The sequence below is a fragment of the Atractosteus spatula genome, chromosome 7 (assembly GCF_055471065.1).
Source record: "Atractosteus spatula isolate fAtrSpa1 chromosome 7, fAtrSpa1.hap1, whole genome shotgun sequence".
NCBI classification, from domain to species: domain Eukaryota; kingdom Metazoa; phylum Chordata; class Actinopteri; order Semionotiformes; family Lepisosteidae; genus Atractosteus; species Atractosteus spatula.
The window spans coordinates 49,123,073-49,149,981 of NC_142712.1; the positions used below are offsets into that span (position 1 = coordinate 49,123,073).

Genomic DNA, 26,909 nt, shown 5'->3' on the forward strand with positions numbered 1-26,909 from the left:
TGCTGCTGTAAAGCAACTTGCCCCCCCAAGGGATAATAAAGACTCTCTCTCTCTCTAACCTCTGCTGCAGCCGGCACCCCCTTGGCTCTCAAGATACGTTCTCACAACCCTCATCAGAAAGAACCTTGTTTATAGCTAAAACATGCCATTACTAAAATAAACGGAAACAATGACAAATTACTCACATTAAACTTGAGAACTGATGAAAAAATACCACTTATCAGTTCATCCTTAAATAACCAGCTTTGATCAAACAAACGGGCAGTGTCATATTAGCGGCGCTGTCTTCATGAAAGAAAAGAAGAACTTTTTGATTTGAAAAAAGACACCAGTATGACTTACTCGACACTTGTGAAAGTTCTTCCTTTACACCAGTACAAGAGAGCCACCCACTCAGAATGTGTCTCCCTCTTCCTCAGCCAGCAAGAGAGAGGAACGATCATCAATGGTCGGGAACAGCTGCCCTGAAGCAACACTCCCGACCCGTTTCACGCTCAGGAGGAGACACTATGGATCCTCCTCGTGGTTGGCGAGACCAAACACTTTCGAAACGCATTTCTCAAGTCACAAACTATAGAAATGATCCCTCAAAGTATAGTCTTAGCTCGCCACCCCTCGAGCAGCGCACCCCAGTAAACCTGAAAGCAATTCCATTCATGGTGAGCAGTTTCAATGGGTTCATTTTTTCTTAAGACAGCTTAAGTATTTGAAGGTCGACGAGTCATTTTGTTCTATCGGTCCTTCCTTGAATCTGTACTCACTTTTACCCCGACCTGCTGCTTTGGCAACCTGAATCCGAGAGGCAAGAACAAGCTGGGCAGTCTTGTGAACATATGTCGCGAGGTCATCGGTGCTGATCTTCCAGCCCTTTCCACCATCTTATCATACACGTGTTTTGAGTAAAGCAACATCCGACTGTGATGATCCTTCACACCCCTTGTTTAATACTTTCCAGTTACTCCCATCAGAAAGCAGATAGCGACTCCCCAGCTCCAAAACCAACAGATTTAAGTTCTCATTCATACCTGTAGCCATATCGTTACTTCACACTTGACCTTCTATGCAAATATGTATGTCTATTGTTGTTGTTCCTGTCATTTTTTTTCTTCTGTCCATCTGTACACCAACACTGCTGCTGTAAAGCAACTTGCCCCCCCCAAGGGATAATAAAGACTCTCTCTCTCTCTAACCTCTGCTGCAGCCGGCACCCCCTTGGCTCTCAAGATACGTTCTCACAACCCTCATCAGAAAGAACCTTGTTTATAGCTAAAACATGCCATTACTAAAATAAACGGAAACAATGACAAATTACTCACATTAAACTTGAGAACTGATGAAAAAATACCACTTATCAGTTCATCCTTAAATAACCAGCTTTGATCAAACAAACGGGCAGTGTCATATTAGCGGCGCAGTCTTCATGAAAGAAAAGAAGAACTTTTTGATTTGAAAAAAGACACCAGTATGACTTACTCGACACTTGTGAAAGTTCTTCCTTTACACCAGTACAAGAGAGCCACCCACTCAGAATGTGTCTCCCTCTTCCTCAGCCAGCAAGAGAGAGGAACGATCATCAATGGTCGGGAACAGCTGCCCTGAAGCAACACTCCCGACCCGTTTCACGCTCAGGAGGAGACACTATGGATCCTCCTCGTGGTTGGCGAGACCAAACACTTTCGAAACGCATTTCTCAAGTCACAAACTATAGAAATGATCCCTCAAAGTATAGTCTTAGCTCGCCACCCCTCGAGCAGCGCACCCCAGTAAACCTGAAAGCAATTCCAGTCGTGGTGAGCTGTTTCAATGGGTTCATTTTTTCTTAAGACAGCTTAAGTATTTGAAGGTCGACGAGTCATTTTGTTCTATCTGTCCTTCCTTGAATCTGTACTCACTTTTACCCCGACCTGCTGCTTTGGCAACCTGAATCCGAGAGGCAAGAACAAGCTGGGCAGTCTTGTGAACATATGTCGCGAGGTCATCGGTGCTGATCTTCCAGCCCTTTCCACCATCTTATCATACACGTGTTTTGAGTAAAGCAACATCCGACTGTGATGATCCTTCACACCCCTTGTTTAATACTTTCCAGTTACTCCCATCAGAAAGCAGATAGCGACTCCCCAGCTCCAAAACCAACAGATTTAAGTTCTCATTCATACCTGTAGCCATATCGTTACTTCACACTTGACCTTCTATGCAAATATGTATGTCTATTGTTGTTGTTCCTGTCGTTTTTTTTCTTCTGTCCATCTGTACACCAACACTGCTGCTGTAAAGCAACTTGCCCCCCCCAAGGGATAATAAAGACTCTCTCTCTCTCTAACCTCTGCTGCAGCCGGCACCCCCTTGGCTCTCAAGATACGTTCTCACAACCCTCATCAGAAAGAACCTTGTTTATAGCTAAAACATGCCATTACTAAAATAAACGGAAACAATGACAAATTACTCACATTAAACTTGAGAACTGATGAAAAAATACCACTTATCAGTTCATCCTTAAATAACCAGCTTTGATCAAACAAACGGGCAGTGTCATTTTAGCGGCGCTGTCTTCATGAAAGAAAAGAAGAACTTTTTGATTTGAAAAAAGACACCAGTATGACTTACTCGACACTTGTGAAAGTTCTTCCTTTACACCAGTACAAGAGAGCCACCCACTCAGAATGTGTCTCCCTCTTCCTCAGCCAGCAAGAGAGAGGAACGATCATCAATGGTCGGGAACAGCTGCCCTGAAGCAACACTCCCGACCCGTTTCACGCTCAGGAGGAGACACTATGGATCCTCCTCGTGGTTGGCGAGACCAAACACTTTCGAAACGCATTTCTCAAGTCACAAACTATAGAAATGATCCCTCAAAGTATAGTCTTAGCTCGCCACCCCTCGAGCAGCGCACCCCAGTAAACCTGAAAGCAATTCCAGTCGTGGTGAGCAGTTTCAATGGGTTCATTTTTTCTTAAGACAGCTTAAGTATTTGAAGGTCGACGAGTCATTTTGTTCTATCGGTCCTTCCTTGAATCTGTACTCACTTTTACCCCGACCTGCTGCTTTGGCAACCTGAATCCGAGAGGCAAGAACAAGCTGGGCAGTCTTGTGAACATATGTCGCGAGGTCATCGGTGCTGATCTTCCAGCCCTTTCCACCATCTTATCATACACGTGTTTTGAGTAAAGCAACATCCGACTGTGATGATCCTTCACACCCCTTGTTTAATACTTTCCAGTTACTCCCATCAGAAAGCAGATAGCGACTCCCCAGCTCCAAAACCAACAGATTTAAGTTCTCATTCATACCTGTAGCCATATCGTTACTTCACACTTGACCTTCTATGCAAATATGTATGTCTATTGTTGTTGTTCCTGTCGTTTTTTTTCTTCTGTCCATCTGTACACCAACACTGCTGCTGTAAAGCAACTTGCCCCCCCCAAGGGATAATAAAGACTCTCTCTCTCTCTAACCTCTGCTGCAGCCGGCACCCCCTTGGCTCTCAAGATACGTTCTCACAACCCTCATCAGAAAGAACCTTGTTTATAGCTAAAACATGCCATTACTAAAATAAACGGAAACAATGACAAATTACTCACATTAAACTTGAGAACTGATGAAAAAATACCACTTATCAGTTCATCCTTAAATAACCAGCTTTGATCAAACAAACGGGCAGTGTCATTTTAGCGGCGCTGTCTTCATGAAAGAAAAGAAGAACTTTTTGAATTGAAAAAAGACACCAGTATGACTTACTCGACACTTGTGAAAGTTCTTCCTTTACACCAGTACAAGAGAGCCACCCACTCAGAATGTGTCTCCCTCTTCCTCAACCAGCAAGAGAGAGGAACGATCATCAATGGTCGGGAACAGCTGCCCTGAAGCAACACTCCCGACCCGTTTCACGCTCAGGAGGAGACACTATGGATCCTCCTCGTGGTTGGCGAGACCAAACACTTTCGAAACGCATTTCTCAAGTCACAAACTATAGAAATGATCCCTCAAAGTATAGTCTTAGCTCGCCACCCCTCGAGCAGCGCACCCCAGTAAACCTGAAAGCAATTCCATTCATGGTGAGCAGTTTCAATGGGTTCATTTTTTCTTAAGACAGCTTAAGTATTTGAAGGTCGACGAGTCATTTTGTTCTATCGGTCCTTCCTTGAATCTGTACTCACTTTTACCCCGACCTGCTGCTTTGGCAACCTGAATCCGAGAGGCAAGAACAAGCTGGGCAGTCTTGTGAACATATGTCGCGAGGTCATCGGTGCTGATCTTCCAGCCCTTTCCACCATCTTATCATACACGTGTTTTGAGTAAAGCAACATCCGACTGTGATGATCCTTCACACCCCTTGTTTAATACTTTCCAGTTACTCCCATCAGAAAGCAGATAGCGACTCCCCAGCTCCAAAACCAACAGATTTAAGTTCTCATTCATACCTGTAGCCATATCGTTACTTCACACTTGACCTTCTATGCAAATATGTATGTCTATTGTTGTTGTTCCTGTCGTTTTTTTTCTTCTGTCCATCTGTACACCAACACTGCTGCTGTAAAGCAACTTGCCCCCCCCAAGGGATAATAAAGACTCTCTCTCTCTCTAACCTCTGCTGCAGCCGGCACCCCCTCGGCTCTCAAGATACGTTTTCACAACCCTCATCAGAAAGAACCTTGTTTATAGCTAAAACATGCCATTACTAAAATAAACGGAAACAATGACAAATTACTCACATTAAACTTGAGAACTGATGAAAAAATACCACTTATCAGTTCATCCTTAAATAACCAGCTTTGATCAAACAAACGGGCAGTGTCATATTAGCGGCGCAGTCTTCATGAAAGAAAAGAAGAACTTTTTGATTTGAAAAAAGACACCAGTATGACTTACTCGACACTTGTGAAAGTTCTTCCTTTACACCAGTACAAGAGAGCCACCCACTCAGAATGTGTCTCCCTCTTCCTCAGCCAGCAAGAGAGAGGAACGATCATCAATGGTCGGGAACAGCTGCCCTGAAGCAACACTCCCGACCCGTTTCACGCTCAGGAGGAGACACTATGGATCCTCCTCGATGTTGGCGAGACCAAACACTTTCGAAACGCATTTCTCAAGTCACAAACTATAGAAATGATCCCTCAAAGTATAGTCTTAGCTCGCCACCCCTCGAGCAGCGCACCCCAGTAAACCTGAAAGCAATTCTAGTCGTGGTGAGCAGTTTCAATGGGTTCATTTTTTCTTAAGACAGCTTAAGTATTTGAAGGTCGACGAGTCATTTTGTTCTATCGGTCCTTCCTTGAATCTGTACTCACTTTTACCCCGACCTGCTGCTTTGGCAACCTGAATCCGAGAGGCAAGAACAAGCTGGGCAGTCTTGTGAACATATGTCGCGAGGTCATCGGTGCTGATCTTCCAGCCCTTTCCACCATCTTATCATACATGTGTTTTGAGTAAAGCAACATCCGACTGTGATGATCCTTCACACCCCTTGTTTAATACTTTCCAGTTACTCCCATCAGAAAGCAGATAGCGACTCCCCAGCTCCAAAACCAACAGATTTAAGTTCTCATTCATACCTGTAGCCATATCGTTACTTCACACTTGACCTTCTATGCAAATATGCATGTCTATTGTTGTTGTTCCTGTCGTTTTTTTTCTTCTGTCCATCTGTACACCAACACTGCTGCTGTAAAGCAACTTGCCCCCCCAAGGGATAATAAAGACTCTCTCTCTCTCTAACCTCTGCTGCAGCCGGCACCCCCTTGGCTCTCAAGATACGTTCTCACAACCCTCATCAGAAAGAACCTTGTTTATAGCTAAAACATGCCATTACTAAAATAAACGGAAACAATGACAAATTACTCACATTAAACTTGAGAACTGATGAAAAAATACCACTTATCAGTTCATCCTTAAATAACCAGCTTTGATCAAACAAACGGGCAGTGTCATATTAGCGGCGCTGTCTTCATGAAAGAAAAGAAGAACTTTTTGATTTGAAAAAAGACACCAGTATGACTTACTCGACACTTGTGAAAGTTCTTCCTTTACACCAGTACAAGAGAGCCACCCACTCAGAATGTGTCTCCCTCTTCCTCAGCCAGCAAGAGAGAGGAACGATCATCAATGGTCGGGAACAGCTGCCCTGAAGCAACACTCCCGACCCGTTTCACGCTCAGGAGGAGACACTATGGATCCTCCTCGTGGTTGGCGAGACCAAACACTTTCGAAACGCATTTCTCAAGTCACAAACTATAGAAATGATCCCTCAAAGTATAGTCTTAGCTCGCCACCCCTCGAGCAGCGCACCCCAGTAAACCTGAAAGCAATTCCATTCATGGTGAGCAGTTTCAATGGGTTCATTTTTTCTTAAGACAGCTTAAGTATTTGAAGGTCGACGAGTCATTTTGTTCTATCGGTCCTTCCTTGAATCTGTACTCACTTTTACCCCGACCTGCTGCTTTGGCAACCTGAATCCGAGAGGCAAGAACAAGCTGGGCAGTCTTGTGAACATATGTCGCGAGGTCATCGGTGCTGATCTTCCAGCCCTTTCCACCATCTTATCATACACGTGTTTTGAGTAAAGCAACATCCGACTGTGATGATCCTTCACACCCCTTGTTTAATACTTTCCAGTTACTCCCATCAGAAAGCAGATAGCGACTCCCCAGCTCCAAAACCAACAGATTTAAGTTCTCATTCATACCTGTAGCCATATCGTTACTTCACACTTGACCTTCTATGCAAATATGTATGTCTATTGTTGTTGTTCCTGTCATTTTTTTTCTTCTGTCCATCTGTACACCAACACTGCTGCTGTAAAGCAACTTGCCCCCCCCAAGGGATAATAAAGACTCTCTCTCTCTCTAACCTCTGCTGCAGCCGGCACCCCCTTGGCTCTCAAGATACGTTCTCACAACCCTCATCAGAAAGAACCTTGTTTATAGCTAAAACATGCCATTACTAAAATAAACGGAAACAAGGACAAATTACTCACATTAAACTTGAGAACTGATGAAAAAATACCACTTATCAGTTCATCCTTAAATAACCAGCTTTGATCAAACAAACGGGCAGTGTCATATTAGCGGTGCTGTCTTCATGAAAGAAAAGAAGAACTTTTTGATTTGAAAAAACACACCAGTATGACTAACTCGACACTTGTGAAAGTTCTTCCTTTACACCAGTACAAGACAGCCACCCACTCAGAATGTGTCTCCCTCTTCCTCAGCCAGCAAGAGAGAGGAACGATCATCAATGGTCGGGAACAGCTGCCCTGAAGCAACACTCCCGACCCATTTCACGCTCAGGAGGAGACACTATGGATCCTCCTCGTGGTTGGCGAGACCAAACACTTTCGAAACGCATTTCTCAAGTCACAAACTATAGAAATGATCCCTCAAAGTATAGTCTTAGCTCGCCACCCCTCGAGCAGCGCACCCCAGTAAACCTGAAAGCAATACCATTCATGGTGAGCAGTTTCAATGGGTTCATTTTTTCTTAAGACAGCTTAAGTATTTGAAGGTCGACGAGTCATTTTGTTCTATCGGTCCTTCCTTGAATCTGTACTCACTTTTACCCCGACCTGCTGCTTTGGCAACCTGAATCCGAGAGGCAAGAACAAGCTGGGCAGTCTTGTGAACATATGTCGCGAGGTCATCGGTGCTGATCTTCCAGCCCTTTCCACCATCTTATCATACACGTGTTTTGAGTAAAGCAACATCCGACTGTGATGATCCTTCACACCCCTTGTTTAATACTTTCCAGTTACTCCCATCAGAAAGCAGATAGCGACTCCCCAGCTCCAAAACCAACAGATTTAAGTTCTCATTCATACCTGTAGCCATATCGTTACTTCACACTTGACCTTCTATGCAAATATGTATGTCTATTGTTGTTGTTCCTGTCGTTTTTTTTCTTCTGTCCATCTGTACACCAACACTGCTGCTGTAAAGCAACTTGCCCCCCCCAAGGGATAATAAAGACTCTCTCTCTCTCTAACCTCTGCTGCAGCCGGCACCCCCTTGGCTCTCAAGATACGTTCTCACAACCCTCATCAGAAAGAACCTTGTTTATAGCTAAAACATGCCATTACTAAAATAAACGGAAACAAGGACAAATTACTCACATTAAACTTGAGAACTGATGAAAAAATACCACTTATCAGTTCATCCTTAAATAACCAGCTTTGATCAAACAAACGGGCAGTGTCATATTAGCGGTGCTGTCTTCATGAAAGAAAAGAAGAACTTTTTGATTTGAAAAAAGACACCAGTATGACTTACTCGACACTTGTGAAAGTTCTTCCTTTACACCAGTACAAGACAGCCACCCACTCAGAATGTGTCTCCCTCTTCCTCAGCCAGCAAGAGAGAGGAACGATCATCAATGGTCGGGAACAGCTGCCCTGAAGCAACGCTCCCGACCCGTTTCACGCTCAGGAGGAGACACTATGGATCCTCCTCGTGGTTGGCGAGACCAAACACTTTCGAAACGCATTTCTCAAGTCACAAACTATAGAAATGATCCCTGAAAGTATAGTCTTAGCTCGCCACCCCTCGAGCAGCGCACCCCAGTAAACCTGAAAGCAATTCCAGTCATGGTGAGCAGTTTCAATGGGTTCATTTTTTCTTAAGACAGCTTAAGTATTTGAAGGTCGACGAGTCATTTTGTCCTATCGGTCCTTCCTTGAATCTGTACTCACTTTTACCCCGACCTGCTGCTTTGGCAACCTGAATCCGAGAGGCAAGAACAAGCTGGGCAGTCTTGTGAACATATGTCGCGAGGTCATCGGTGCTGATCTTCCAGCCCTTTCCACCATCTTATCATACACGTGTTTTGAGTAAAGCAACATCCGACTGTGATGATCCTTCACACCCCTTGTTTAATACTTTCCAGTTACTCCCATCAGAAAGCAGATAGCGACTCCCCGGCTCCAAAACCAACAGATTTAAGTTCTCATTCATACCTGTAGCCATATCGTTACTTCACACTTGACCTTCTATGCAAATATGTATGTCTATTGTTGTTGTTCCTGTCGTTTTTTTTCTTCTGTCCATCTGTACACCAACACTGCTGCTGTAAAGCAACTTGCCCCCCCAAGGGATAATAAAGACTCTCTCTCTCTCTAACCTCTGCTGCAGCCGGCACCCCCTTGGCTCTCAAGATACGTTCTCACAACCCTCATCAGAAAGAACCTTGGTTATAGCTAAAACATGCCATTACTAAAATAAACGGAAACAATGACAAATTACTCACATTAAACTTGAGAACTGATGAAAAAATACCACTTATCAGTTCATCCTTAAATAACCAGCTTTGATCAAACAAACGGGCAGTGTCATATTAGCGGCGCTGTCTTCATGAAAGGAAAGAAGAACTTTTTGATTTGAAAAAAGACACCAGTATGACTTACTCGACACTTGTGAAAGTTCTTCCTTTACACCAGTACAAGAGAGCCACCCACTCAGAATGTGTCTCCCTCTTCCTCAGCCAGCAAGAGAGAGGAACGATCATCAATGGTCGGGAACAGCTGCCCTGAAGCAACGCTCCCGACCCGTTTCACGCTCAGGAGGAGACACTATGGATCCTCCTCGTGGTTGGCGAGACCAAACACTTTCGAAACGCATTTCTCAAGTCACAAACTATAGAAATGATCCCTGAAAGTATAGTCTTAGCTCGCCACCCCTCGAGCAGCGCACCCCAGTAAACCTGAAAGCAATTCCAGTCATGGTGAGCAGTTTCAATGGGTTCATTTTTTCTTAAGACAGCTTAAGTATTTGAAGGTCGACGAGTCATTTTGTCCTATCGGTCCTTCCTTGAATCTGTACTCACTTTTACCCCGACCTGCTGCTTTGGCAACCTGAATCCGAGAGGCAAGAACAAGCTGGGCAGTCTTGTGAACATATGTCGCGAGGTCATCGGTGCTGATCTTCCAGCCCTTTCCACCATCTTATCATACACGTGTTTTGAGTAAAGCAACATCCGACTGTGATGATCCTTCACACCCCTTGTTTAATACTTTCCAGTTACTCCCATCAGAAAGCAGATAGCGACTCCCCAGCTCCAAAACCAACAGATTTAAGTTCTCATTCATACCTGTAGCCATATCGTTACTTCACACTTGACCTTCTATGCAAATATGTATGTCTATTGTTGTTGTTCCTGTCGTTTTTTTTCTTCTGTCCATCTGTACACCAACACTGCTGCTGTAAAGCAACTTGCCCCCCCAAGGGATAATAAAGACTCTCTCTCTAACCTCTGCTGCAGCCGGCACCCCCTTGGCTCTCAAGATACGTTCTCACAACCCTCATCAGAAAGAACCTTGTTTATAGCTAAAACATGCCATTACTAAAATAAACGGAAACAATGACAAATTACTCAAATTAAACTTGAGAACTGATGAAAAAATACCACTTATCAGTTCATCCTTAAATAACCAGCTTTGATCAAACAAACGGGCAGTGTCATATTAGCGGCGCTGTCTTCATGAAAGGAAAGAAGAACTTTTTGATTTGAAAAAAGACACCAGTATGACTTACTCGACACTTGTGAAAGTTCTTCCTTTACACCAGTACAAGAGAGCCACCCACTCAGAATGTGTCTCCCTCTTCCTCAGCCAGCAAGAGAGAGGAACGATCATCAATGGTCGGGAACAGCTGCCCTGAAGCAACGCTCCCGACCCGTTTCACGCTCAGGAGGAGACACTATGGATCCTCCTCGTGGTTGGCGAGACCAAACACTTTCGAAACGCATTTCTCAAGTCACAAACTATAGAAATGATCCCTGAAAGTATAGTCTTAGCTCGCCACCCCTCGAGCAGCGCACCCCAGTAAACCTGAAAGCAATTCCAGTCATGGTGAGCAGTTTCAATGGGTTCATTTTTTCTTAAGACAGCTTAAGTATTTGAAGGTCGACGAGTCATTTTGTTCTATCGGTCCTTCCTTGAATCTGTACTCACTTTTACCCCGACCTGCTGCTTTGGCAACCTGAATCCGAGAGGCAAGAACAAGCTGGGCAGTCTTGTGAACATATGTCGCGAGGTCATCGGTGCTGATCTTCCAGCCCTTTCCACCATCTTATCATACACGTGTTTTGAGTAAAGCAACATCCGACTGTGATGATCCTTCACACCCCTTGTTTAATACTTTCCAGTTACTCCCATCAGAAAGCAGATAGCGACTCCCCAGCTCCAAAACCAACAGATTTAAGTTCTCATTCATACCTGTAGCCATATCGTTACTTCACACTTGACCTTCTATGCAAATATGTATGTCTATTGTTGTTGTTCCTGTCGTTTTTTTTCTTCTGTCCATCTGTACACCAACACTGCTGCTGTAAAGCAACTTGCCCCCCCAAGGGATAATAAAGACTCTCTCTCTCTCTAACCTCTGCTGCAGCCGGCACCCCCTTGGCTCTCAAGATACGTTCTCACAACCCTCATCAGAAAGAACCTTGTTTATAGCTAAAACATGCCATTACTAAAATAAATGGAAACAATGACAAATTACTCACATTAAACTTGAGAACTGATGAAAAAATACCACTTATCAGTTCATCCTTAAATAACCAGCTTTGATCAAACAAACGGGCAGTGTCATATTAGCGGCGCTGTCTTCATGAAAGAAAAGAAGAACTTTTTGATTTGAAAAAAGACACCAGTATGACTTACTCGACACTTGTGAAAGTTCTTCCTTTACACCAGTACAAGAGAGCCACCCACTCAGAATGTCTCCCACTTCCTCAGCCAGCAAGAGAGAGGAACGATCATCAATGGTCGGGAACAGCTGCCCTGAAGCAACGCTCCCGACCCGTTTCACGCTCAGGAGGAGACACTATGGATCCTCCTCGTGGTTGGCGAGACCAAACACTTTCGAAACGCATTTTTCAAGTCACAAACTATAGAAATGATCCCTGAAAGTATACTCTTAGCTCGCCACCCCTCGAGCAGCGCACCCCAGTAAACCTGAAAGCAATTCCATTCATGGTGAGCAGTTTCAATGGGTTCATTTTTTCTTAAGACAGCTTAAGTATTTGAAGGTCGACGAGTCATTTTGTTCTATCGGTCCTTCCTTGAATCTGTACTCACTTTTACCCCGACCGGCTGCTTTGGCAACCTGAATCCGAGAGGCAAGAACAAGCTGGGCAGTCTTGTGAACATATGTCGCGAGGTCATCGGTGCTGATCTTCCAGCCCTTTCCACCATCTTATCATACACGTGTTTTGAGTAAAGCAACATCCGACTGTGATGATCCTTCACACCCCTTGTTTAATACTTTCCAGTTACTCCCATCAGAAAGCAGATAGCGACTCCCCAGCTCCAAAACCAACAGATTTAAGTTCTCATTCATACCTGTAGCCATATCGTTACTTCACACTTGACCTTCTATGCAAATATGTATGTCTATTGTTGTTGTTCCTGTCGTTTTTTTTCTTCTGTCCATCTGTACACCAACACTGCTGCTGTAAAGCAACTTGCCCCCCCAAGGGATAATAAAGACTCTCTCTCTAACCTCTGCTGCAGCCGGCACCCCCTTGGCTCTCAAGATACGTTCTCACAACCCTCATCAGAAAGAACCTTGTTTATAGCTAAAACATGCCATTACTAAAATAAATGGAAACAATGACAAATTACTCACATTAAACTTGAGAACTGATGAAAAAATACCACTTATCAGTTCATCCTTAAATAACCAGCTTTGATCAAACAAACGGGCAGTGTCATATTAGCGGCGCAGTCTTCATGAAAGAAAAGAAGAACTTTTTGATTTGAAAAAAGACACCAGTATGACTTACTCGACACTTGTGAAAGTTCTTCCTTTACACCAGTACAAGAGAGCCACCCACTCAGAATGTGTCTCCCTCTTCCTCAGCCAGCAAGAGAGAGGAACGATCATCAATGGTCGGGAACAGCTGCCCTGAAGCAACGCTCCCGACCCGTTTCACGCTCAGGAGGAGACACTATGGATCCTCCTCGTGGTTGGCGAGACCAAACACTTTCGAAACGCATTTCTCAAGTCACAAACTATAGAAATGATCCCTGAAAGTATAGTCTTAGCTCGCCACCCCTCGAGCAGCGCACCCCAGTAAACCTGAAAGCAATTCCATTCATGGTGAGCAGTTTCAATGGGTTCATTTTTTCTTAAGACAGCTTAAGTATTTGAAGGTCGACGAGTCATTTTGTTCTATCGGTCCTTCCTTGAATCTGTACTCACTTTTACCCCGACCGGCTGCTTTGGCAACCTGAATCCGAGAGGCAAGAACAAGCTGGGCAGTCTTGTGAACATATGTCGCGAGGTCATCGGTGCTGATCTTCCAGCCCTTTCCACCATCTTATCATACACGTGTTTTGAGTAAAGCAACATCCGACTGTGATGATCCTTCACACCCCTTGTTTAATACTTTCCAGTTACTCCCATCAGAAAGCAGATAGCGACTCCCCAGCTCCAAAACCAACAGATTTAAGTTCTCATTCATACCTGTAGCCATATCGTTACTTCACACTTGACCTTCTATGCAAATATGTATGTCTATTGTTGTTGTTCCTGTCGTTTTTTTTCTTCTGTCCATCTGTACACCAACACTGCTGCTGTAAAGCAACTTGCCCCCCCAAGGGATAATAAAGACTCTCTCTCTAACCTCTGCTGCAGCCGGCACCCCCTTGGCTCTCAAGATACGTTCTCACAACCCTCATCAGAAAGAACCTTGTTTATAGCTAAAACATGCCATTACTAAAATAAACGGAAACAATGACAAATTACTCACATTAAACTTGAGAACTGATGAAAAAATACCACTTATCAGTTCATCCTTAAATAACCAGCTTTGATCAAACAAACGGGCAGTGTCATATTAGCGGCGCTGTCTTCATGAAAGGAAAGAAGAACTTTTTGATTTGAAAAAAGACACCAGTATGACTTACTCGACACTTGTGAAAGTTCTTCCTTTACACCAGTACAAGAGAGCCACCCACTCAGAATGTGTCTCCCTCTTCCTCAGCCAGCAAGAGAGAGGAACGATCATCAATGGTCGGGAACAGCTGCCCTGAAGCAACGCTCCCGACCCGTTTCACGCTCAGGAGGAGACACTATGGATCCTCCTCGTGGTTGGCGAGACCAAACACTTTCGAAACGCATTTCTCAAGTCACAAACTATAGAAATGATCCCTGAAAGTATAGTCTTAGCTCGCCACCCCTCGAGCAGCGCACCCCAGTAAACCTGAAAGCAATTCCAGTCATGGTGAGCAGTTTCAATGGGTTCATTTTTTCTTAAGACAGCTTAAGTATTTGAAGGTCGACGAGTCATTTTGTCCTATCGGTCCTTCCTTGAATCTGTACTCACTTTTACCCCGACCTGCTGCTTTGGCAACCTGAATCCGAGAGGCAAGAACAAGCTGGGCAGTCTTGTGAACATATGTCGCGAGGTCATCGGTGCTGATCTTCCAGCCCTTTCCACCATCTTATCATACACGTGTTTTGAGTAAAGCAACATCCGACTGTGATGATCCTTCACACCCCTTGTTTAATACTTTCCAGTTACTCCCATCAGAAAGCAGATAGCGACTCCCCAGCTCCAAAACCAACAGATTTAAGTTCTCATTCATACCTGTAGCCATATCGTTACTTCACACTTGACCTTCTATGCAAATATGTATGTCTATTGTTGTTGTTCCTGTCGTTTTTTTTCTTCTGTCCATCTGTACACCAACACTGCTGCTGTAAAGCAACTTGCCCCCCCAAGGGATAATAAAGACTCTCTCTCTCTCTAACCTCTGCTGCAGCCGGCACCCCCTTGGCTCTCAAGATACGTTCTCACAACCCTCATCAGAAAGAACCTTGTTTATAGCTAAAACATGCCATTACTAAAATAAATGGAAACAATGACAAATTACTCACATTAAACTTGAGAACTGATGAAAAAATACCACTTATCAGTTCATCCTTAAATAACCAGCTTTGATCAAACAAACGGGCAGTGTCATATTAGCGGCGCTGTCTTCATGAAAGAAAAGAAGAACTTTTTGATTTGAAAAAAGACACCAGTATGACTTACTCGACACTTGTGAAAGTTCTTCCTTTACACCAGTACAAGAGAGCCACCCACTCAGAATGTGTCTCCCTCTTCCTCAGCCAGCAAGAGAGAGGAACGATCATCAATGGTCGGGAACAGCTGCCCTGAAGCAACACTCCCGACCCGTTTCACGCTCAGGAGGAGACACTATGGATCCTCCTCGTGGTTGGCGAGACCAAACACTTTCGAAACGCATTTCTCAAGTCACAAACTATAGAAATGATCCCTGAAAGTATAGTCTTAGCTCGCCACCCCTCGAGCAGCGCACCCCAGTAAACCTGAAAGCAATTCCAGTCATGGTGAGCAGTTTCAATGGGTTCATTTTTTCTTAAGACAGCTTAAGTATTTGAAGGTCGACGAGTCATTTTGTCCTATCGGTCCTTCCTTGAATCTGTACTCACTTTTACCCCGACCTGCTGCTTTGGCAACCTGAATCCGAGAGGCAAGAACAAGCTGGGCAGTCTTGTGAACATATGTCGCGAGGTCATCGGTGCTGATCTTCCAGCCCTTTCCACCATCTTATCATACACGTGTTTTGAGTAAAGCAACATCCGACTGTGATGATCCTTCACACCCCTTGTTTAATACTTTCCAGTTACTCCCATCAGAAAGCAGATAGCGACTCCCCAGCTCCAAAACCAACAGATTTAAGTTCTCATTCATACCTGTAGCCATATCGTTACTTCACACTTGACCTTCTATGCAAATATGTATGTCTATTGTTGTTGTTCCTGTCGTTTTTTTTCTTCTGTCCATCTGTACACCAACACTGCTGCTGTAAAGCAACTTGCCCCCCCAAGGGATAATAAAGACTCTCTCTCTCTCTAACCTCTGCTGCAGCCGGCACCCCCTTGGCTCTCAAGATACGTTCTCACAACCCTCATCAGAAAGAACCTTGTTTATAGCTAAAACATGCCATTACTAAAATAAATGGAAACAATGACAAATTACTCACATTAAACTTGAGAACTGATGAAAAAATACCACTTATCAGTTCATCCTTAAATAACCAGCTTTGATCAAACAAACGGGCAGTGTCATATTAGCGGCGCAGTCTTCATGAAAGAAAAGAAGAACTTTTTGATTTGAAAAAAGACACCAGTATGACTTACTCGACACTTGTGAAAGTTCTTCCTTTACACCAGTACAAGAGAGCCACCCACTCAGAATGTGTCTCCCTCTTCCTCAGCCAGCAAGAGAGAGGAACGATCATCAATGGTCGGGAACAGCTGCCCTGAAGCAACACTCCCGACCCGTTTCACGCTCAGGAGGAGACACTATGGATCCTCCTCGTGGTTGGCGAGACCAAACACTTTCGAAACGCATTTCTCAAGTCACAAACTATAGAAATGATCCCTGAAAGTATAGTCTTAGCTCGCCACCCCTCGAGCAGCGCACCCCAGTAAACCTGAAAGCAATTCCATTCATGGTGAGCAGTTTCAATGGGTTCATTTTTTCTTAAGACAGCTTAAGTATTTGAAGGTCGACGAGTCATTTTGTTCTATCGGTCCTTCCTTGAATCTGTACTCACTTTTACCCCGACCGGCTGCTTTGGCAACCTGAATCCGAGAGGCAAGAACAAGCTGGGCAGTCTTGTGAACATATGTCGCGAGGTCATCGGTGCTGATCTTCCAGCCCTTTCCACCATCTTATCATACACGTGTTTTGAGTAAAGCAACATCCGACTGTGATGATCCTTCACACCCCTTGTTTAATACTTTCCAGTTACTCCCATCAGAAAGCAGATAGCGACTCCCCAGCTCCAAAACCAACAGATTTAAGTTCTCATTCATACCTGTAGCCATATCGTTACTTCACACTTGACCTTCTATGCAAATATGTATGTCTATTGTTGTTGTTCCTGTCGTTTTTTTTCTTCTGTCCATCTGTACACCAACACTGCTGCTGTAAAGCAACTTGCCCCCCCAAGGGATAATAAAGACTCTCTCTCTCTCTAACCTCTGCTGCAGCCGGCACCCCCTTGGCTCTCAAGATACGTTCTCACAACCCTCATCAGAAAGAACCTTGTTTATAGCTAAAACATGCCATTACTAAAATAAATGGAAACAATGACAAATTACTCACATTAAACTTGAGAACTGATGAAAAAATACCACTTATCAGTTCATCCTTAAATAACCAGCTTTGATCAAACAAACGGGCAGTGTCATATTAGCGGCGCAGTCTTCATGAAAGAAAAGAAGAACTTTTTGATTTGAAAAAAGACACCAGTATGACTTACTCGACACTTGTGAAAGTTCTTCCTTTACACCAGTACAAGAGAGCCACCCACTCAGAATGTGTCTCCCTCTTCCTCAGCCAGCAAGAGAGAGGAACGATCATCAATGGTCGGGAACAGCTGCCCTGAAGCAACACTCCCGACCCGTTTCACGCTCAGGAGGAGACACTATGGATCCTCCTCGTGGTTGGCGAGACCAAACACTTTCGAAACGCATTTCTCAAGTCACAAACTATAGAAATGATCCCTGAAAGTATAGTCTTAGCTCGCCACCCCTCGAGCAGCGCACCCCAGTAAACCTGAAAGCAATTCCATTCATGGTGAGCAGTTTCAATGGGTTCATTTTTTCTTAAGACAGCTTAAGTATTTGAAGGTCGACGAGTCATTTTGTTCTATCGGTCCTTCCTTGAATCTGTACTCACTTTTACCCCGACCGGCTGCTTTGGCAACCTGAATCCGAGAGGCAAGAACAAGCTGGGCAGTCTTGTGAACATATGTCGCGAGGTCATCGGTGCTGATCTTCCAGCCCTTTCCACCATCTTATCATACACGTGTTTTGAGTAAAGCAACATCCGACTGTGATGATCCTTCACACCCCTTGTTTAATACTTTCCAGTTACTCCCATCAGAAAGCAGATAGCGACTCCCCAGCTCCAAAACCAACAGATTTAAGTTCTCATTCATACCTGTAGCCATATCGTTACTTCACACTTGACCTTCTATGCAAATATGTATGTCTATTGTTGTTGTTCCTGTCGTTTTTTTTCTTCTGTCCATCTGTACACCAACACTGCTGCTGTAAAGCAACTTGCCCCCCCAAGGGATAATAAAGACTCTCTCTCTCTCTAACCTCTGCTGCAGCCGGCACCCCCTTGGCTCTCAAGATACGTTCTCACAACCCTCATCAGAAAGAACCTTGTTTATAGCTAAAACATGCCATTACTAAAATAAACGGAAACAATGACAAATTACTCACATTAAACTTGAGAACTGATGAAAAAATACCACTTATCAGTTCATCCTTAAATAACCAGCTTTGATCAAACAAACGGGCAGTGTCATATTAGCGGCGCTGTCTTCATGAAAGGAAAGAAGAACTTTTTGATTTGAAAAAAGACACCAGTATGACTTACTCGACACTTGTGAAAGTTCTTCCTTTACACCAGTACAAGAGAGCCACCCACTCAGAATGTCTCCCACTTCCTCAGCCAGCAAGAGAGAGGAACGATCATCAATGGTCGGGAACAGCTGCCCTGAAGCAACGCTCCCGACCCGTTTCACGCTCAGGAGGAGACACTATGGATCCTCCTCGTGGTTGGCGAGACCAAACACTTTCGAAACGCATTTCTCAAGTCACAAACTATAGAAATGATCCCTGAAAGTATAGTCTTAGCTCGCCACCCCTCGAGCAGCGCACCCCAGTAAACCTGAAAGCAATTCCATTCATGGTGAGCAGTTTCAATGGGTTCATTTTTTCTTAAGACAGCTTAAGTATTTGAAGGTCGACGAGTCATTTTGTCCTATCGGTCCTTCCTTGAATCTGTACTCACTTTTACCCCGACCTGCTGCTTTGGCAACCTGAATCCGAGAGGCAAGAACAAGCTGGGCAGTCTTGTGAACATATGTCGCGAGGTCATCGGTGCTGATCTTCCAGCCCTTTCCACCATCTTATCATACACGTGTTTTGAGTAAAGCAACATCCGACTGTGATGATCCTTCACACCCCTTGTTTAATACTTTCCAGTTACTCCCATCAGAAAGCAGATAGCGACTCCCCAGCTCCAAAACCAACAGATTTAAGTTCTCATTCATACCTGTAGCCATATCGTTACTTCACACTTGACCTTCTATGCAAATATGTATGTCTATTGTTGTTGTTCCTGTCGTTTTTTTTCTTCTGTCCATCTGTACACCAACACTGCTGCTGTAAAGCAACTTGCCCCCCCAAGGGATAATAAAGACTCTCTCTCTAACCTCTGCTGCAGCCGGCACCCCCTTGGCTCTCAAGATACGTTCTCACAACCCTCATCAGAAAGAACCTTGTTTATAGCTAAAACATGCCATTACTAAAATAAACGGAAACAATGACAAATTACTCACATTAAACTTGAGAACTGATGAAAAAATACCACTTATCAGTTCATCCTTAAATAACCAGCTTTGATCAAACAAACGGGCAGTGTCATATTAGCGGCGCTGTCTTCATGAAAGGAAAGAAGAACTTTTTGATTTGAAAAAAGACACCAGTATGACTTACTCGACACTTGTGAAAGTTCTTCCTTTACACCAGTACAAGAGAGCCACCCACTCAGAATGTGTCTCCCTCTTCCTCAGCCAGCAAGAGAGAGGAACGATCATCAATGGTCGGGAACAGCTGCCCTGAAGCAACGCTCCCGACCCGTTTCACGCTCAGGAGGAGACACTATGGATCCTCCTCGTGGTTGGCGAGACCAAACACTTTCGAAACGCATTTCTCAAGTCACAAACTATAGAAATGATCCCTGAAAGTATAGTCTTAGCTCGCCACCCCTCGAGCAGCGCACCCCAGTAAACCTGAAAGCAATTCCAGTCATGGTGAGCAGTTTCAATGGGTTCATTTTTTCTTAAGACAGCTTAAGTATTTGAAGGTCGACGAGTCATTTTGTTCTATCGGTCCTTCCTTGAATCTGTACTCACTTTTACCCCGACCTGCTGCTTTGGCAACCTGAATCCGAGAGGCAAGAACAAGCTGGGCAGTCTTGTGAACATATGTCGCGAGGTCATCGGTGCTGATCTTCCAGCCCTTTCCACCATCTTATCATACACGTGTTTTGAGTAAAGCAACATCCGACTGTGATGATCCTTCACACCCCTTGTTTAATACTTTCCAGTTACTCCCATCAGAAAGCAGATAGCGACTCCCCAGCTCCAAAACCAACAGATTTAAGTTCTCATTCATACCTGTAGCCATATCGTTACTTCACACTTGACCTTCTATGCAAATATGTATGTCTATTGTTGTTGTTCCTGTCGTTTTTTTTCTTCTGTCCATCTGTACACCAACACTGCTGCTGTAAAGCAACTTGCCCCCCCAAGGGATAATAAAGACTCTCTCTCTAACCTCTGCTGCAGCCGGCACCCCCTTGGCTCTCAAGATACGTTCTCACAACCCTCATCAGAAAGAACCTTGTTTATAGCTAAAACATGCCATTACTAAAATAAACGGAAACAATGACAAATTACTCACATTAAACTTGAGAACTGATGAAAAAATACCACTTATCAGTTCATCCTTAAATAACCAGCTTTGATCAAACAAACGGGCAGTGTCATATTAGCGGCGCTGTCTTCATGAAAGGAAAGAAGAACTTTTTGATTTGAAAAAAGACACCAGTATGACTTACTCGACACTTGTGAAAGTTCTTCCTTTACACCAGTACAAGAGAGCCACCCACTCAGAATGTGTCTCCCTCTTCCTCAGCCAGCAAGAGAGAGGAACGATCATCAATGGTCGGGAACAGCTGCCCTGAAGCAACGCTCCCGACCCGTTTCACGCTCAGGAGGAGACACTATGGATCCTCCTCGTGGTTGGCGAGACCAAACACTTTCGAAACGCATTTCTCAAGTCACAAACTATAGAAATGATCCCTGAAAGTATAGTCTTAGCTCGCCACCCCTCGAGCAGCGCACCCCAGTAAACCTGAAAGCAATTCCAGTCATGGTGAGCAGTTTCAATGGGTTCATTTTTTCTTAAGACAGCTTAAGTATTTGAAGGTCGACGAGTCATTTTGTTCTATCGGTCCTTCCTTGAATCTGTACTCACTTTTACCCCGACCTGCTGCTTTGGCAACCTGAATCCGAGAGGCAAGAACAAGCTGGGCAGTCTTGTGAACATATGTCGCGAGGTCATCGGTGCTGATCTTCCAGCCCTTTCCACCATCTTATCATACACGTGTTTTGAGTAAAGCAACATCCGACTGTGATGATCCTTCACACCCCTTGTTTAATACTTTCCAGTTACTCCCATCAGAAAGCAGATAGCGACTCCCCAGCTCCAAAACCAACAGATTTAAGTTCTCATTCATACCTGTAGCCATATCGTTACTTCACACTTGACCTTCTATGCAAATATGTATGTCTATTGTTGTTGTTCCTGTCGTTTTTTTTCTTCTGTCCATCTGTACACCAACACTGCTGCTGTAAAGCAACTTGCCCCCCCAAGGGATAATAAAGACTCTCTCTCTCTCTAACCTCTGCTGCAGCCGGCACCCCCTTGGCTCTCAAGATACGTTCTCACAACCCTCATCAGAAAGAACCTTGTTTATAGCTAAAACATGCCATTACTAAAATAAATGGAAACAATGACAAATTACTCACATTAAACTTGAGAACTGATGAAAAAATACCACTTATCAGTTCATCCTTAAATAACCAGCTTTGATCAAACAAACGGGCAGTGTCATATTAGCGGCGCTGTCTTCATGAAAGAAAAGAAGAACTTTTTGATTTGAAAAAAGACACCAGTATGACTTACTCGACACTTGTGAAAGTTCTTCCTTTACACCAGTACAAGAGAGCCACCCACTCAGAATGTGTCTCCCTCTTCCTCAGCCAGCAAGAGAGAGGAACGATCATCAATGGTCGGGAACAGCTGCCCTGAAGCAACACTCCCGACCCGTTTCACGCTCAGGAGGAGACACTATGGATCCTCCTCGTGGTTGGCGAGACCAAACACTTTCGAAACGCATTTCTCAAGTCACAAACTATAGAAATGATCCCTGAAAGTATAGTCTTAGCTCGCCACCCCTCGAGCAGCGCACCCCAGTAAACCTGAAAGCAATTCCATTCATGGTGAGCAGTTTCAATGGGTTCATTTTTTCTTAAGACAGCTTAAGTATTTGAAGGTCGACGAGTCATTTTGTTCTATCGGTCCTTCCTTGAATCTGTACTCACTTTTACCCCGACCGGCTGCTTTGGCAACCTGAATCCGAGAGGCAAGAACAAGCTGGGCAGTCTTGTGAACATATGTCGCGAGGTCATCGGTGCTGATCTTCCAGCCCTTTCCACCATCTTATCATACACGTGTTTTGAGTAAAGCAACATCCGACTGTGATGATCCTTCACACCCCTTGTTTAATACTTTCCAGTTACTCCCATCAGAAAGCAGATAGCGACTCCCCAGCTCCAAAACCAACAGATTTAAGTTCTCATTCATACCTGTAGCCATATCGTTACTTCACACTTGACCTTCTATGCAAATATGTATGTCTATTGTTGTTGTTCCTGTCGTTTTTTTTCTTCTGTCCATCTGTACACCAACACTGCTGCTGTAAAGCAACTTGCCCCCCCAAGGGATAATAAAGACTCTCTCTCTAACCTCTGCTGCAGCCGGCACCCCCTTGGCTCTCAAGATACGTTCTCACAACCCTCATCAGAAAGAACCTTGTTTATAGCTAAAACATGCCATTACTAAAATAAACGGAAACAATGACAAATTACTCAAATTAAACTTGAGAACTGATGAAAAAATACCACTTATCAGTTCATCCTTAAATAACCAGCTTTGATCAAACAAACGGGCAGTGTCATATTAGCGGCGCTGTCTTCATGAAAGGAAAGAAGAACTTTTTGATTTGAAAAAAGACACCAGTATGACTTACTCGACACTTGTGAAAGTTCTTCCTTTACACCAGTACAAGAGAGCCACCCACTCAGAATGTGTCTCCCTCTTCCTCAGCCAGCAAGAGAGAGGAACGATCATCAATGGTCGGGAACAGCTGCCCTGAAGCAACGCTCCCGACCCGTTTCACGCTCAGGAGGAGACACTATGGATCCTCCTCGTGGTTGGCGAGACCAAACACTTTCGAAACGCATTTCTCAAGTCACAAACTATAGAAATGATCCCTGAAAGTATAGTCTTAGCTCGCCACCCCTCGAGCAGCGCACCCCAGTAAACCTGAAAGCAATTCCAGTCATGGTGAGCAGTTTCAATGGGTTCATTTTTTCTTAAGACAGCTTAAGTATTTGAAGGTCGACGAGTCATTTTGTTCTATCGGTCCTTCCTTGAATCTGTACTCACTTTTACCCCGACCGGCTGCTTTGGCAACCTGAATCCGAGAGGCAAGAACAAGCTGGGCAGTCTTGTGAACATATGTCGCGAGGTCATCGGTGCTGATCTTCCAGCCCTTTCCACCATCTTATCATACACGTGTTTTGAGTAAAGCAACATCCGACTGTGATGATCCTTCACACCCCTTGTTTAATACTTTCCAGTTACTCCCATCAGAAAGCAGATAGCGACTCCCCAGCTCCAAAACCAACAGATTTAAGTTCTCATTCATACCTGTAGCCATATCGTTACTTCACACTTGACCTTCTATGCAAATATGTATGTCTATTGTTGTTGTTCCTGTCGTTTTTTTTCTTCTGTCCATCTGTACACCAACACTGCTGCTGTAAAGCAACTTGCCCCCCCAAGGGATAATAAAGACTCTCTCTCTCTCTAACCTCTGCTGCAGCCGGCACCCCCTTGGCTCTCAAGATACGTTCTCACAACCCTCATCAGAAAGAACCTTGTTTATAGCTAAAACATGCCATTACTAAAATAAATGGAAACAATGACAAATTACTCACATTAAACTTGAGAACTGATGAAAAAATACCACTTATCAGTTCATCCTTAAATAACCAGCTTTGATCAAACAAACGGGCAGTGTCATATTAGCGGCGCAGTCTTCATGAAAGAAAAGAAGAACTTTTTGATTTGAAAAAAGACACCAGTATGACTTACTCGACACTTGTGAAAGTTCTTCCTTTACACCAGTACAAGAGAGCCACCCACTCAGAATGTGTCTCCCTCTTCCTCAGCCAGCAAGAGAGAGGAACGATCATCAATGGTCGGGAACAGCTGCCCTGAAGCAACACTCCCGACCCGTTTCACGCTCAGGAGAAGACACTATGGATCCTCCTCGTGGTTGGCGAGACCAAACACTTTCGAAACGCATTTCTCAAGTCACAAACTATAGAAATGATCCCTGAAAGTATAGTCTTAGCTCGCCACCCCTCGAGCAGCGCACCCCAGTAAACCTGAAAGCAATTCCATTCATGGTGAGCAGTTTCAATGGGTTCATTTTTTCTTAAGACAGCTTAAGTATTTGAAGGTCGACGAGTCATTTTGTTCTATCGGTCCTTCCTTGAATCTGTACTCACTTTTACCCCGACCGGCTGCTTTGGCAACCTGAATCCGAGAGGCAAGAACAAGCTGGGCAGTCTTGTGAACATATGTCGCGAGGTCATCGGTGCTGATCTTCCAGCCCTTTCCACCATCTTATCATACACGTGTTTTGAGTAAAGCAACATCCGACTGTGATGATCCTTCACACCCCTTGTTTAATACTTTCCAGTTACTCCCATCAGAAAGCAGATAGCGACTCCCCAGCTCCAAAACCAACAGATTTAAGTTCTCATTCATACCTGTAGCCATATCGTTACTTCACACTTGACCTTCTATGCAAATATGTATGTCTATTGTTGTTGTTCCTGTCGTTTTTTTTCTTCTGTCCATCTGTACACCAACACTGCTGCTGTAAAGCAACTTGCCCCCCCAAGGGATAATAAAGACTCTCTCTCTCTCTAACCTCTGCTGCAGCCGGCACCCCCTTGGCTCTCAAGATACGTTCTCACAACCCTCATCAGAAAGAACCTTGTTTATAGCTAAAACATGCCATTACTAAAATAAATGGAAACAATGACAAATTACTCACATTAAACTTGAGAACTGATGAAAAAATACCACTTATCAGTTCATCCTTAAATAACCAGCTTTGATCAAACAAACGGGCAGTGTCATATTAGCAGCGCTGTCTTCATGAAAGAAAAGAAGAACTTTTTGATTTGAAAAAAGACACCAGTATGACTTACTCGACACTTGTGAAAGTTCTTCCTTTACACCAGTACAAGAGAGCCACCCACTCAGAATGTGTCTCCCTCTTCCTCAGCCAGCAAGAGAGAGGAACGATCATCAATGGTCGGGAACAGCTGCCCTGAAGCAACACTCCCGACCCGTTTCACGCTCAGGAGGAGACACTATGGATCCTCCTCGTGGTTGGCGAGACCAAACACTTTCGAAACGCATTTCTCAAGTCACAAACTATAGAAATGATCCCTGAAAGTATAGTCTTAGCTCGCCACCCCTCGAGCAGCGCACCCCAGTAAACCTGAAAGCAATTCCATTCATGGTGAGCAGTTTCAATGGGTTCATTTTTTCTTAAGACAGCTTAAGTATTTGAAGGTCGACGAGTCATTTTGTTCTATCGGTCCTTCCTTGAATCTGTACTCACTTTTACCCCGACCGGCTGCTTTGGCAACCTGAATCCGAGAGGCAAGAACAAGCTGGGCAGTCTTGTGAACATATGTCGCGAGGTCATCGGTGCTGATCTTCCAGCCCTTTCCACCATCTTATCATACACGTGTTTTGAGTAAAGCAACATCCGACTGTGATGATCCTTCACACCCCTTGTTTAATACTTTCCAGTTACTCCCATCAGAAAGCAGATAGCGACTCCCCAGCTCCAAAACCAACAGATTTAAGTTCTCATTCATACCTGTAGCCATATCGTTACTTCACACTTGACCTTCTATGCAAATATGTATGTCTATTGTTGTTGTTCCTGTCGTTTTTTTTCTTCTGTCCATCTGTACACCAACACTGCTGCTGTAAAGCAACTTGCCCCCCCAAGGGATAATAAAGACTCTCTCTCTCTCTAACCTCTGCTGCAGCCGGCACCCCCTTGGCTCTCAAGATACGTTCTCACAACCCTCATCAGAAAGAACCTTGTTTATAGCTAAAACATGCCATTACTAAAATAAACGGAAACAATGACAAATTACTCACATTAAACTTGAGAACTGATGAAAAAATACCACTTATCAGTTCATCCTTAAATAACCAGCTTTGATCAAACAAACGGGCAGTGTCATATTAGCGGCGCTGTCTTCATGAAAGGAAAGAAGAACTTTTTGATTTGAAAAAAGACACCAGTATGACTTACTCGACACTTGTGAAAGTTCTTCCTTTACACCAGTACAAGAGAGCCACCCACTCAGAATGTGTCTCCCTCTTCCTCAGCCAGCAAGAGAGAGGAACGATCATCAATGGTCGGGAACAGCTGCCCTGAAGCAACACTCCCAACCCGTTTTACACTCAGGAGGAGACACTATGGATCCTCCTCGTGGTTGGCGAGACCAAACACTTTCGAAACGCATTTCTCAAGTCACAAACTATAGAAATGATCCCTGAAAGTATAGTCTTAGCTCGCCACCCCTCGAGCAGCGCACCCCAGTAAACCTGAAAGCAATTCCAGTCATGGTGAGCAGTTTCAATGGGTTCATTTTTTCTTAAGACAGCTTAAGTATTTGAAGGTCGACGAGTCATTTTGTCCTATCGGTCCTTCCTTGAATCTGTACTCACTTTTACCCCGACCTGCTGCTTTGGCAACCTGAATCCGAGAGGCAAGAACAAGCTGGGCAGTCTTGTGAACATATGTCGCGAGGTCATCGGTGCTGATCTTCCAGCCCTTTCCACCATCTTATCATACACGTGTTTTGAGTAAAGCAACATCCGACTGTGATGATCCTTCACACCCCTTGT

General features: G+C 44.2%; 24 non-coding genes across 24 annotated transcripts; all 24 read right to left on the reverse strand.

The window, feature by feature from the left end:
* Nucleotides 1-388: 388 nt before the first annotated feature.
* LOC148831254 (small nucleolar RNA U3) lies at nt 389-602 on the reverse strand. The gene has a single exon (XR_016091424.1). It is a non-coding gene; the product is annotated as a small nucleolar RNA U3 (small nucleolar RNA).
* A 917-nt stretch (nt 603-1,519) lies between these two features.
* On the reverse strand, nt 1,520-1,733 carry LOC148831255 (small nucleolar RNA U3). The gene has a single exon (XR_016091425.1). It is a non-coding gene; the product is annotated as a small nucleolar RNA U3 (small nucleolar RNA).
* Nucleotides 1,734-2,650: 917 nt separating this feature from the next.
* On the reverse strand, nt 2,651-2,864 carry LOC148831256 (small nucleolar RNA U3). The gene has a single exon (XR_016091426.1). It is a non-coding gene; the product is annotated as a small nucleolar RNA U3 (small nucleolar RNA).
* Nucleotides 2,865-3,781: 917 nt separating this feature from the next.
* On the reverse strand, nt 3,782-3,995 carry LOC148831257 (small nucleolar RNA U3). The gene has a single exon (XR_016091413.1). It is a non-coding gene; the product is annotated as a small nucleolar RNA U3 (small nucleolar RNA).
* A 917-nt stretch (nt 3,996-4,912) lies between these two features.
* LOC148831258 (small nucleolar RNA U3) lies at nt 4,913-5,126 on the reverse strand. Its single transcript, XR_016091441.1, has one exon. It is a non-coding gene; the product is annotated as a small nucleolar RNA U3 (small nucleolar RNA).
* Nucleotides 5,127-6,042: 916 nt separating this feature from the next.
* Nucleotides 6,043-6,256, reverse strand: LOC148831259 (small nucleolar RNA U3). Its single transcript, XR_016091427.1, has one exon. It is a non-coding gene; the product is annotated as a small nucleolar RNA U3 (small nucleolar RNA).
* Nucleotides 6,257-7,173: 917 nt separating this feature from the next.
* On the reverse strand, nt 7,174-7,387 carry LOC148831260 (small nucleolar RNA U3). The gene has a single exon (XR_016091429.1). It is a non-coding gene; the product is annotated as a small nucleolar RNA U3 (small nucleolar RNA).
* Nucleotides 7,388-8,304: 917 nt separating this feature from the next.
* Nucleotides 8,305-8,518, reverse strand: LOC148831261 (small nucleolar RNA U3). Its single transcript, XR_016091386.1, has one exon. It is a non-coding gene; the product is annotated as a small nucleolar RNA U3 (small nucleolar RNA).
* A 916-nt stretch (nt 8,519-9,434) lies between these two features.
* On the reverse strand, nt 9,435-9,648 carry LOC148831262 (small nucleolar RNA U3). Its single transcript, XR_016091387.1, has one exon. It is a non-coding gene; the product is annotated as a small nucleolar RNA U3 (small nucleolar RNA).
* Nucleotides 9,649-10,560: 912 nt separating this feature from the next.
* Nucleotides 10,561-10,774, reverse strand: LOC148831263 (small nucleolar RNA U3). The gene has a single exon (XR_016091388.1). It is a non-coding gene; the product is annotated as a small nucleolar RNA U3 (small nucleolar RNA).
* A 916-nt stretch (nt 10,775-11,690) lies between these two features.
* Nucleotides 11,691-11,902, reverse strand: LOC148831264 (small nucleolar RNA U3). The gene has a single exon (XR_016091442.1). It is a non-coding gene; the product is annotated as a small nucleolar RNA U3 (small nucleolar RNA).
* A 912-nt stretch (nt 11,903-12,814) lies between these two features.
* LOC148831265 (small nucleolar RNA U3) lies at nt 12,815-13,028 on the reverse strand. The gene has a single exon (XR_016091389.1). It is a non-coding gene; the product is annotated as a small nucleolar RNA U3 (small nucleolar RNA).
* A 912-nt stretch (nt 13,029-13,940) lies between these two features.
* On the reverse strand, nt 13,941-14,154 carry LOC148831266 (small nucleolar RNA U3). Its single transcript, XR_016091390.1, has one exon. It is a non-coding gene; the product is annotated as a small nucleolar RNA U3 (small nucleolar RNA).
* A 916-nt stretch (nt 14,155-15,070) lies between these two features.
* Nucleotides 15,071-15,284, reverse strand: LOC148831267 (small nucleolar RNA U3). The gene has a single exon (XR_016091400.1). It is a non-coding gene; the product is annotated as a small nucleolar RNA U3 (small nucleolar RNA).
* A 916-nt stretch (nt 15,285-16,200) lies between these two features.
* LOC148831268 (small nucleolar RNA U3) lies at nt 16,201-16,414 on the reverse strand. Its single transcript, XR_016091401.1, has one exon. It is a non-coding gene; the product is annotated as a small nucleolar RNA U3 (small nucleolar RNA).
* A 916-nt stretch (nt 16,415-17,330) lies between these two features.
* Nucleotides 17,331-17,544, reverse strand: LOC148831269 (small nucleolar RNA U3). The gene has a single exon (XR_016091402.1). It is a non-coding gene; the product is annotated as a small nucleolar RNA U3 (small nucleolar RNA).
* Nucleotides 17,545-18,460: 916 nt separating this feature from the next.
* Nucleotides 18,461-18,672, reverse strand: LOC148831270 (small nucleolar RNA U3). Its single transcript, XR_016091438.1, has one exon. It is a non-coding gene; the product is annotated as a small nucleolar RNA U3 (small nucleolar RNA).
* A 912-nt stretch (nt 18,673-19,584) lies between these two features.
* On the reverse strand, nt 19,585-19,798 carry LOC148831271 (small nucleolar RNA U3). Its single transcript, XR_016091391.1, has one exon. It is a non-coding gene; the product is annotated as a small nucleolar RNA U3 (small nucleolar RNA).
* Nucleotides 19,799-20,710: 912 nt separating this feature from the next.
* On the reverse strand, nt 20,711-20,924 carry LOC148831272 (small nucleolar RNA U3). The gene has a single exon (XR_016091392.1). It is a non-coding gene; the product is annotated as a small nucleolar RNA U3 (small nucleolar RNA).
* Nucleotides 20,925-21,840: 916 nt separating this feature from the next.
* On the reverse strand, nt 21,841-22,054 carry LOC148831273 (small nucleolar RNA U3). Its single transcript, XR_016091403.1, has one exon. It is a non-coding gene; the product is annotated as a small nucleolar RNA U3 (small nucleolar RNA).
* Nucleotides 22,055-22,966: 912 nt separating this feature from the next.
* Nucleotides 22,967-23,180, reverse strand: LOC148831274 (small nucleolar RNA U3). Its single transcript, XR_016091393.1, has one exon. It is a non-coding gene; the product is annotated as a small nucleolar RNA U3 (small nucleolar RNA).
* A 916-nt stretch (nt 23,181-24,096) lies between these two features.
* Nucleotides 24,097-24,310, reverse strand: LOC148831275 (small nucleolar RNA U3). The gene has a single exon (XR_016091406.1). It is a non-coding gene; the product is annotated as a small nucleolar RNA U3 (small nucleolar RNA).
* A 916-nt stretch (nt 24,311-25,226) lies between these two features.
* LOC148831276 (small nucleolar RNA U3) lies at nt 25,227-25,440 on the reverse strand. The gene has a single exon (XR_016091404.1). It is a non-coding gene; the product is annotated as a small nucleolar RNA U3 (small nucleolar RNA).
* Nucleotides 25,441-26,356: 916 nt separating this feature from the next.
* Nucleotides 26,357-26,570, reverse strand: LOC148831277 (small nucleolar RNA U3). Its single transcript, XR_016091437.1, has one exon. It is a non-coding gene; the product is annotated as a small nucleolar RNA U3 (small nucleolar RNA).
* Between the last annotated feature and the right edge of the window lie 339 nt (nt 26,571-26,909).